Source organism: Nannospalax galili, unplaced genomic scaffold (genome assembly GCF_000622305.1).
Source record: "Nannospalax galili isolate Female #2095 unplaced genomic scaffold, S.galili_v1.0 scaffold634, whole genome shotgun sequence".
Lineage (NCBI taxonomy): Eukaryota > Metazoa > Chordata > Mammalia > Rodentia > Spalacidae > Nannospalax > Nannospalax galili.
In genome coordinates, this window is record NW_008336853.1 from 2,066,241 (window position 1) to 2,075,759 (window position 9,519).

Consider the following 9,519-nt stretch of genomic DNA (forward strand, 5'->3'; position numbering starts at 1 on the left):
ACATCTCCTAGTCATGATTCAAGGACTTTCTTTTCCCCTTAGAGACAAGAGTTATGCAATTTGGGAGTCTTTTAGATAGACCACTGAAGGGGTACTCCATTTGCCTCACCCTGCGTCCCCGTTCATCATGGAAGAAGCCAGAGTGGTTTGCGTCCCTATTCCCTATTGGCAATTTGGGTAACCCCTTCAGAGGATGGTGTGATAAGAATAGGAGGTAAGAATTGTCTAGGTAGTTAGGATAAAAAGACCCTAAAGAAAAGTAGCCAGTTTCTTGGCTAAAAGTCAAAATGTCCCTGTTATCAACAGTTATATATAGTTTTTAATGTGCCAATCCGGTTTTGTTTCCCTAGGACATATACCACCACAGCTGAGTCGAATAATGAATGTGTGCTGAGTTTCTGAGAAACCGCTAACTTTCCAGCATAGTGAGATCGTCTCACCTTCCCACCAGCAAAGAATGAGCGTTTCTTTAAATATTATCATTATTTCATTTTTTTGTTTCAGATGTTCTAATAACTGTGTGATTTTGAGTTTCCTAAATGTCTAATGATATCAAACATATTTTGATATTTCATGCCCATATGTGTATCATCTGATGAAACATGTTTCATGTTTATTATTTTTGAATTGAAGTTGCTTTTAAATATTTATTTATTTATTTATTTATTTATTCTGTGTATGTGGGGGTGTGCACCCTCGTGGAGGTCAGGGGATATCTTGAGGAGTTGGTCCATCGAGTGGTTTCTGAAGATTGAACTCAGTCTTCAGGCTTGGCGGCAGGTACCTCTTTTTGCCTGAGACACCTTGCCAGCCCCAGTGGTTTTTTTTAAAGACTGTCTTACTATGTAGCCCAGGCTGGCCTGGAACTTGAGATCCTTCTCTTTTAGCCTCCCGAGTAGCCAGGATTACAGACATGCACCACCACTGCTTGGCCTAAATATTTTAATGCTTTCTTTTTTAATTTTTCAAAAGTTATTTATTATTTCATGTATATGAGTGTTTCGCCTGCGTGTGTGTAAGTGCACCCATGTCATGCAATGCCAGAGGCTAGAAGAGGGTGTCAGATTTCCTGGAACTGGAGTTATGCTGGTTATTAGGCACCATGTGGGTGCTGAGAATTGAACCTGGGTCTTTAAAGAGGAATCAGTGCTCTTAACTGCTGAGCCATCTCTCCAGCCCCCACTTGCTTTCTTTCAAGAGTTATTTACACATTTTATATATATCTCAGTCCTTGTCAATATTTTATCTCAGTCTCTAGCTTGTCTTCCCATCCTTATAAGATATTTAACTGTGCAAAAATTTTAAACTTTGGGTGTATGCACATGTGTGTATGGGTACACTCACCTATGTTTGTGCATGTGGAGTCAAGAGGCTGGCCTGGGTGTATTCCTTTATTGCACAACACCTTAGTTTTTATTATTATTTTTATTTTATGTGTATGAATGTACACTACCTGTATGTATGTAAGTGCACTCGTGGTGTGCAATGCCTACAGAGGTCAGAGGAGGGCATCGGACTCCCCAGAACTGGTGGTTGTTAACCACCATGTGAGTGCTGGGACTTGAAACCAGGTCATTCTGCAAGAGCAGGCAGTGCTCTTAACCACTGAACCATCTCTCCATTCCCACAACACTGTATTTTTGAGACAGTCTCACTCAACCTGGAGCTCACTGTTTTGGCTACACTGCCTGGTCAGTGAGCCCCTGGAGCCATTTGTCTTTGCCTCCTCCACCCTCAGCTCTGCGGTTACAGGTGTGTGCCACTGTGCTCAGCTTTTATATGAGTTCCGGGGATCTGAACTCAGATCCTCATTGTTTCATGACAAGCACTTTATCCACTAAGCCATCTCCCCAGACTAAAAGTTTTAAACACTGATGAATACAACTTGTCAATTTTCTTTTTGAAGATTATTAGTTTGGTGCTATGTTTAAGAAATCTTCAAAAGACCAAAAAAAAAAAATCTTCACCTAACCTCAGCTACCTCATTTGCTCCAATTAATTTTTTAAATTTTTGTAGTATTTATTTATTTATTGTTTGTGTGTGTGTGCGTGTGTGATTTATGCACATGTATGTGTGGGTGCATGCATGCAAAGGCCAAAGGAGGATGTCGGTGTCCTGCTCTATCCCTCTCCACCTTATTTTTTGAGACAGGATCCCTCCCTGAACCTGGAGCTCACTGTTTTCTGGCTAGGCTAGTGGCCAGCAAGCCCAAGTTTTATGGTTTTTTATGCTTAACATTTGAGTTCATGAATCATTATTTATTTTGGGATTTTTTTTCTCAGCATGGGGGGCAGTTGTGGGTGTCCAGTTGCTTCAACAGAGTTTGTTAAGCTGACCATCTTTCCTTTGTTGAATCGGTTTTGCTCTTTTGTCCAAAACCAGTCGAGCAAATTTGTGTGGGAAGATGTGTGACATTACGTAAAGCCCAGGGAGAGAGGAGGTCTCCAAAATGTGGACTCGGGACCAAGGACAGAACACGCAGTGAAAAGTTTTCATGCCTATAGGCCATAAATTCCCTTAGAAAAACATCATGACCCAAACAGAACACGTCTGTCAGTCCACGTGGATCCAAGTGCCAGTTAGTGACCTCCAACTAGAGGCTGGAAATTTCAGAGCTGGGTATTTATTTATGCTTGTGACCATATGGTGCTCCCAGCGGGCATGAGGACTTACTGAGGAGCACAGATGGGCCTGAGGGACCAGGTGGGGGCCAGTCAGCAGGGGGAGATTCAGCTCTGCTCCCTGCCTTGTGACTGGGAACCAGGTAGCAACTAAAACCTACAGGAGAGATTTTCCCCACTTTTCTGTAGCCTAACCGCCTCAGCCCCACCAGTGTATCTGCAAATGTTTTCATACAGTCCTGTCTTTGTTTTATGCTCGTAAACATTCATATAATCTCTACCATGCAGCAATCTCACTCAGCTAACTTGAATCTGTGCTCACTTATTTGGCTTGGAATAAAATAGTTTCTTAGCCAGATAAAGTGGTGCATACCTTTAATCCCAGCACTTGAGAGGCAGAGGCAGGTGGATCTTTGTGAAATCGAGGCTAGCCTGCTCTACCTAGTGAATGCCAGGTCAACTGGAGGTTATATGGAGGTCCTGTCTCAAAAAGACAATTTTTAAAAATTTCCTTTATAACAGTCATTATTTTATATTGACATAGGCTGTGTCCCCCAAAATGGAGTTCAGAAAAGAGAAGTAATAGTTTAAAAAATGGTTTGAAATCAAATTATAGAGAATAAAATGAGTACATAGGGCCTAGGAATCGTGTAAAAGCAGCCTGCATTTATGTTCTGCCAACCCTGCCCCTCCGTGTGTGTGTGTGTGCGTGCGTGTGTGTGTGCTTGCTGCATATGTGTTCCCTCTTTTAACACCTGCGGTCTGGCAAGATTTTTTTTAAATCTCCTATATCCTATGCACTTGACATTGGCCATTGGACCTTTGGTGATTTGTGCCCCCAGGCATTTCCTATGGACATGGAAGGGCCTGACCTGCCCCACACACTGTGTGCCTCACCCTCTCCCTGTACACCATGGCCACCCACCATAGACCTTCCTTGCTCTCTCTTTGGACCGACCTTGAGCCCAGTCCTTAGAAACGATAATGGATTTGACAGAGCAGGAGTGCTGTGCTGTGCTGTACATTCTAAAAATATCCTTCAAGCTGCCTCTCTAAGCGCTCCTCTAAGAGTTCCTTTCCCTGCCTTGCCCCTGTGTCTTTCCTGCCAATTCTCTCTGCTGCTTCTCTTGGCCCACTCAGCCCTGGCTCTGCACTCCCAACTCATCAGAACAGCCATTCTCTGCATGGCATTGAGCAAGCCAGTTTTGTGACCAACCCCAAGTGCCTCTATTCATCGGGACTCATAACTGAACATGCACCCCCTGCTGGGAGGAGGGGAGAGGGATGAGACCTCTTGGAAGGAAGGAAGCTGGATGAAGGAAGCATGTTTGTGGAGAGAAGCAGAGGCAGGCTGTCAAGAACATACCTTGAGCCTGGACTTGAGGGACCCCCGAAGTACCTGGCTATGGTGGGATTAAGCTGAGGTAGCAGGCCAGTGAGCTCTGATGAGGGATCTTAGAGGTTGCCCTTAGGAAGCTTCTAGTGGGAGTGATCTTTCGGTTGACATTAGTGTTTCTCTTCCACGTTGAGAAAGTAGGAGGCCCATCCTCCCTTCTCCCTCCTGTCTCTCTAGCATTTGGGAAGAGGCTAAAACAATGAATTGTGCTGATATAAAACAATAGCTCTGCTTTAAGGAAATAAGAGAAAATAGGTTATTCTGTGCGAGGGAGTGACCACGAAGTCAGTTACTCCAAATGACATGGTCCAACATGGCGGAAGTTCATGAGCTCCAGTAGTCACAGAACAAAAGAAAGTCAAGAATTAATGTGCTTATAGAACACTTAGATGGAGCTGGGTGTGGTAGTGCATGCCTGTAACCTCAGCACTCTGGAGGTAGAGACAGGGAAATCACAGCAAGTTCAATAAGTTCAAGGCCAGCCTGGTCTACATAGTGAGTTCCAGGCCAGCCAGGGCTAAATAGCAAGGCCTTGTCTTAAACAGAATAAAACAGATTCAGTCCTAGAATATGTAGGTGGGGTCTTCAGGCAGGCAGGCTATGGCAAGGCAAGGAAATCTGTAGGATTTACATGTTGCCTTTATCATATTTTTGACTTGAGGGTTGGTGGATGCTAAAGGCACGTCAAGATTAATGATATAGTCGAGAGATTTGTTTGCTTTTTAAAATTTTTATTTTATGTATATTTGTGTATTGCCTGCACATGTGTAAGTGCACCCATATCGTGCAATGCCCATGGAGGTCAGAAGAAGGTGTCCGATCCCCTGGAACTGGAGTTAGGGATGGTTGTTAGCATCTGTGTGAGTGCTGGGAACTGAACCTGGGTCCTCTGCAAGAGCAGCCAGTGCTCTTAACCACTGAGCCATCTCTCCAATCCCTGTTTGTTTACTTTTTGAGACAGGATCTTACTCTGTAGATTAGATTGACCTCAAACTCACAGAGATCTGTCTGCCTCTGCCTCTCAAGTGCTGGGATTAAAGGTGTGTGCCATCAAGGCTAGCCAGGAGTTTTATGTACAAGTCACAGAATATCGGGTGAGATACAGAGGTTGATAGTAAGTGGCTATTAAAGGTGTCTAAAGAGGACTCAAGATCACTTTACCTATAAGATCTCGACCTACAACATTCCATCTGTCCAGGATCACTGTGCTCTATTCAGCTAAGGTCAAGCTGTCTTCTTCAGAGAACTTCAGTTCACACATGCAGAATAAGGACCCTTCTTCTAAGATGACCCAACCCCCAGAACCTAGGAATACATTAGTCATGTGGCAAAGAGGAGTTACAGCATCAGGTGGACATAAGATCCTCACTAGCTGTCCTGGGTGGTATTAAGTTGAGTTATCTGGATGGACACCCTGGGGAGTAAGAAGATGGCAGAAGGGTCAGTGCCAGAGTGATGAGATGCAAGGAAGGGTCATGTGGCCCTTGCTGGCTTTGAAGATGGAAAGGGCACACGTAAAGAAATGTGAGACGGCCGTAGCTGTGAGGCAAGAGCAGGTTCCTCCCAGAGCTCCAGAAACAAGCAGCTCTGTTGACACCTTGATCTTAGTCCCATGAGAGCATGCCAGACCCACCTCCAGAGCCACAAGACAGTAAATCTGTGTGTGTGTGTGTGTGTGTGTGTGTGTGTGTACACAGGTGTGCAGACCAGGGGTAAACCTCAAGTGTCATTTCTCAGGAGCCTTCTACCTTGTGTATGTGTTTTCATTTTGAGATAGTCTCTTGCTTGAACCTGGGGCTAGCTGATTCTGCTAGGCTGATCCATGAGCCCCAGGGATCCTCCTGTCCCTGCCTCCCCATCACTGAGATTACAAATGTGTGTCAGCACACCTGGAATTTTAGGTGGGTCCTAGGGATCGAACTCTGGCCCTTACACTTGGGAAGCAGGTACTTTATTAGCTGTGCTATCTTCCCAGACCCAAACTGAGTGGTTTTGAGCCATTAAGTTTGTGATGGTTTGTTAAATCGGCTGTAGAAATTCATGTAGTACACTTCCCTTCTACACACAAGACTTCAGCTCACTTTTGCCTCTGGGGGCCAGGAAGTACATCGGTTTTGAGCCATTAAGTTTATGATGGTTTGTTAAATCGGCTGTAGAAATTCATGTAGTACACTTCCCTCTACACACAAGACTTCAGCTCACTTTTGCCTCTGGGGGCCAGGAAGTACATGAGAGGGAACACAGAGCCTGGCTTCCTAAGCCCAGTGGGAAGATTTTGTTTGTTGAGATACATCCATAGGACCAGAAGCCCACTGTGGACTTGGCTATTTCACTCCTGACACAGGACCATAAAGGGGTCTCCAGCAGAGATGCCCTGGGGAAGCAGCCTTCAGGCAGCAGTGGAAAGGTCTAAGAGGTCAATTCTGCTGTTCCAGTGAGCTGGAAAGAGCTAGCCTTTGCTGCTGGGGGTGGCTGCAGATTAGGAAGTCAGATAGCATGGTCCTGGGGTGGCCCAGGTGGCTGCCCCGGACCCAAGCATGGTGGAGCTCTTTGGCTCAGAAGAACAAATGGCCCCATCTCTCTTCTTCCAAATGTTTTCAGTTTCTAATCCAAACATGAAAGTATTTCAATGTCAAAGATACAAAACTCACACCTATAGAGAAAGTACAGGAAGAAAGGGGAACAAAGAGAGTGGGCTTGTGGGCTGGAGAGATGGCTCAGTTGGTAACGTGTTTGCAGTGCAAGTATGAGGGTCTGAATTCCAGTCCCAGAACCCACAGAAAGAGCCTCAGCTCTGGAGAGGAAGAGACAGGTAGTTCCCTGGGGTGTGCTGGCCAGCTAACCTAGGCTAACTAGCAAAGCCCCTGTCTCGGTGAGAGAGCCTATCTCAAAAAAGAAAAAGTAAAACAAAGCAACAACAACAACCTTCCCTCCCACACACACTCAAGGTAGATGGTTTCTGAGGAATGACACCCAAGACTGATGTCTGGCCTCCACATGCATATGTACAAACATGCACATGTACAAGCACACACAGATGTGCACACACACACAGAAAGAGAGAGACAGAGACAGAGAGACAGAGACAGAGAGAGATTGGGTCCAGGGAGGAGGGCTTGAGGGGACAAGGGACAGAGAAAGGGACATGAAGGCAGTTGGGGGAGGCTGGGAATGTCTCTGTGAAGGTTATTACAGTTCAGGACAATCCAGCAGCCGACACCCAGGGGGACGTGCAAAAAGAGGAAATACTGAGCAAAACGAACCCAAAGTGACTTCCCCTTCCTCCCAGGTCCATGCAGACCTGCTCTGAAGAGTGTCTCAGGATCCTCGGTAGGGCAGTGGGGCAGGCTCAGATAAGGGGACAGCCCAGGTAAGAGGGGTGGTTGGAAAGAACACTGAGATGGGGCCTTGAGGAAGGAGTTTGGGGGTGGAGGCTGTGTCTTCAGCAATTTTCTGTGCCCCGCATTCTTCCCAGGTGCGGCTGTCGCGTTTTCTTCCTCTGCCCCACGTGATCAGCAGTGTCCTCTCCCCTGGCAGCAGAGCCTCAACTCCTGGGCTCCTGTGCCTCCTCCACCGCCTCCATTCTCCCCCAACCCCCAACTCCCCTGTGTACACCCCATCTCCTGTACAAACCTCTTCAGGCCTGTATCCTTCTTACCGACATACACACAAGTTTAGACACAACTTGTACCACATGCTCTGACTCGGTCTTTTCAAAGATTAACAACTCCTTTCCCCTAATACGCAAAACTAGGGAGTTGTTGCAAATAGTAGGAGTTAACGAGAAAGCAACTTAAAGGAGATTCAAGCAGGTTTGGAGCTTCAAGTTCTTGCAGGGTCTTGGCATCTCTCACCACCAAGGTCAGAAGAGGAGACAGGACCATGTGGCTGCTCCCTGCTCTGCTGTTCTTCCTCCTGGGTAAGTGGGGCTGGGGCTTAAAGATACTAGAATGCCAGCAGTGGGGACCAGAGATGGAGATGGTCTGCCCTGGTTATGGACAACTGGCGGGGCCAGTCCACACACCAGACACTTACTGTAAAGCCCAGTTTGTTATCTGACAGGTTCTATGGGTGCTGCTGAGGAAACAGGCAGAAACCAAACAAACAAAGGAGGCCGCTTTTTCAAAGCATGTTCTTAACCCCGCTGCTCCACACAGGCAGATGAACCAATTCCTTAAAAAATACATTTTTATTTTTATATTTGGTATTTTGGGACAATCTCATGTTCCCCAGGATGACCCTGAATTGCTAATCTTTCTGACTTTGCCTTTGAGAGTTAGGATTCCTGACACATACCACCACTCCTGATTACATATTTATTTATTTATTTATTTATTTATTTATTTATTTATTTATTTATTACAAGTACTATGCAAGGTCAAGCCAGAAAAAATTCCAGCATAGACATGGAGAAGTAGGTAAAAAATCCCAACCCAGTTTGAGAAAAATTTGGCAATTGACAATTGTTGGAAGGGGGAGGTAGTATCTTACAGAGCTGGGACTCTTGGTGGGCCCAGTGAATAGACTGACATTGAAGGAAATTAGGGGACACAAATCATACTCTATAAGCATATATATTATTCAGTTTGGCAGGGACAGGTGAGAGAAGGGAGCAGATCTAAATGCCACCAAGCTATGTTGCATGAAAATCACAAATATTTATTTATTTATTTATTTGTCTTTTTGAGACAGGGTCTCCTGATAGGTCTAGCTAGGCCTAGAACTCTCTGTGTAAACTAGGATGGTCTCAGTCTCACAGGGATTCACCTGCCTCTGCCTCCCACGTGCTAGGATTAAAGGTGTGCATCACCACACCTAGCATTATTATCTATTTTTAAAACACTTGTATTTTCTCATTTTTATATTTATGCATATGTGTCTGAGTGAGTGCCACATGTATGCAGGCACCTGAGGGGGCCAGAAGAGACTGTCAGATCCCCTGGAACTGGAATTACGGGTGATTGTGAGCTGTGTGTCTGGGTTGGTTGTGGGCTGGGAACCAAACCCTAGTCCTCTGGAAGTTCAGCAACAGTCACTGCTGAGCCATCTCTCCATCTCCCTTACACTTTTATTTTTAATTGACACAATAATTAAACATATTTATAGGGTACAATGTGACATTTTTATATAGATACAATAGGATATAATGATCAGATCAGGGTAGCTATCCTATCATCTTGAATATTTATTATTTCTTTGATTAAAAACATTCAAAATCCTCTCTGTGAGATATTTTGAAATACTCAGTTAATACTAATAACTGTGTTTCTCAACTGTGCTGTTAAATATCTGACATTATCCCTCCCATCCAACCATATCCCTCCCCCTCTAACAATTCCCTCCCCATTCTGTCCTCTCGTTCCTCCTGGGCTCTGGTAACAGCTCTTCCATCCTCTACTTCTTTGAGATGAACTTTGTTCTTTTTTAAAATATATTATTTATTATTTTTATTTTATGTGTACGAGTGTATTGCCTGCATGTATGTGAGTGCATCTGTGTCG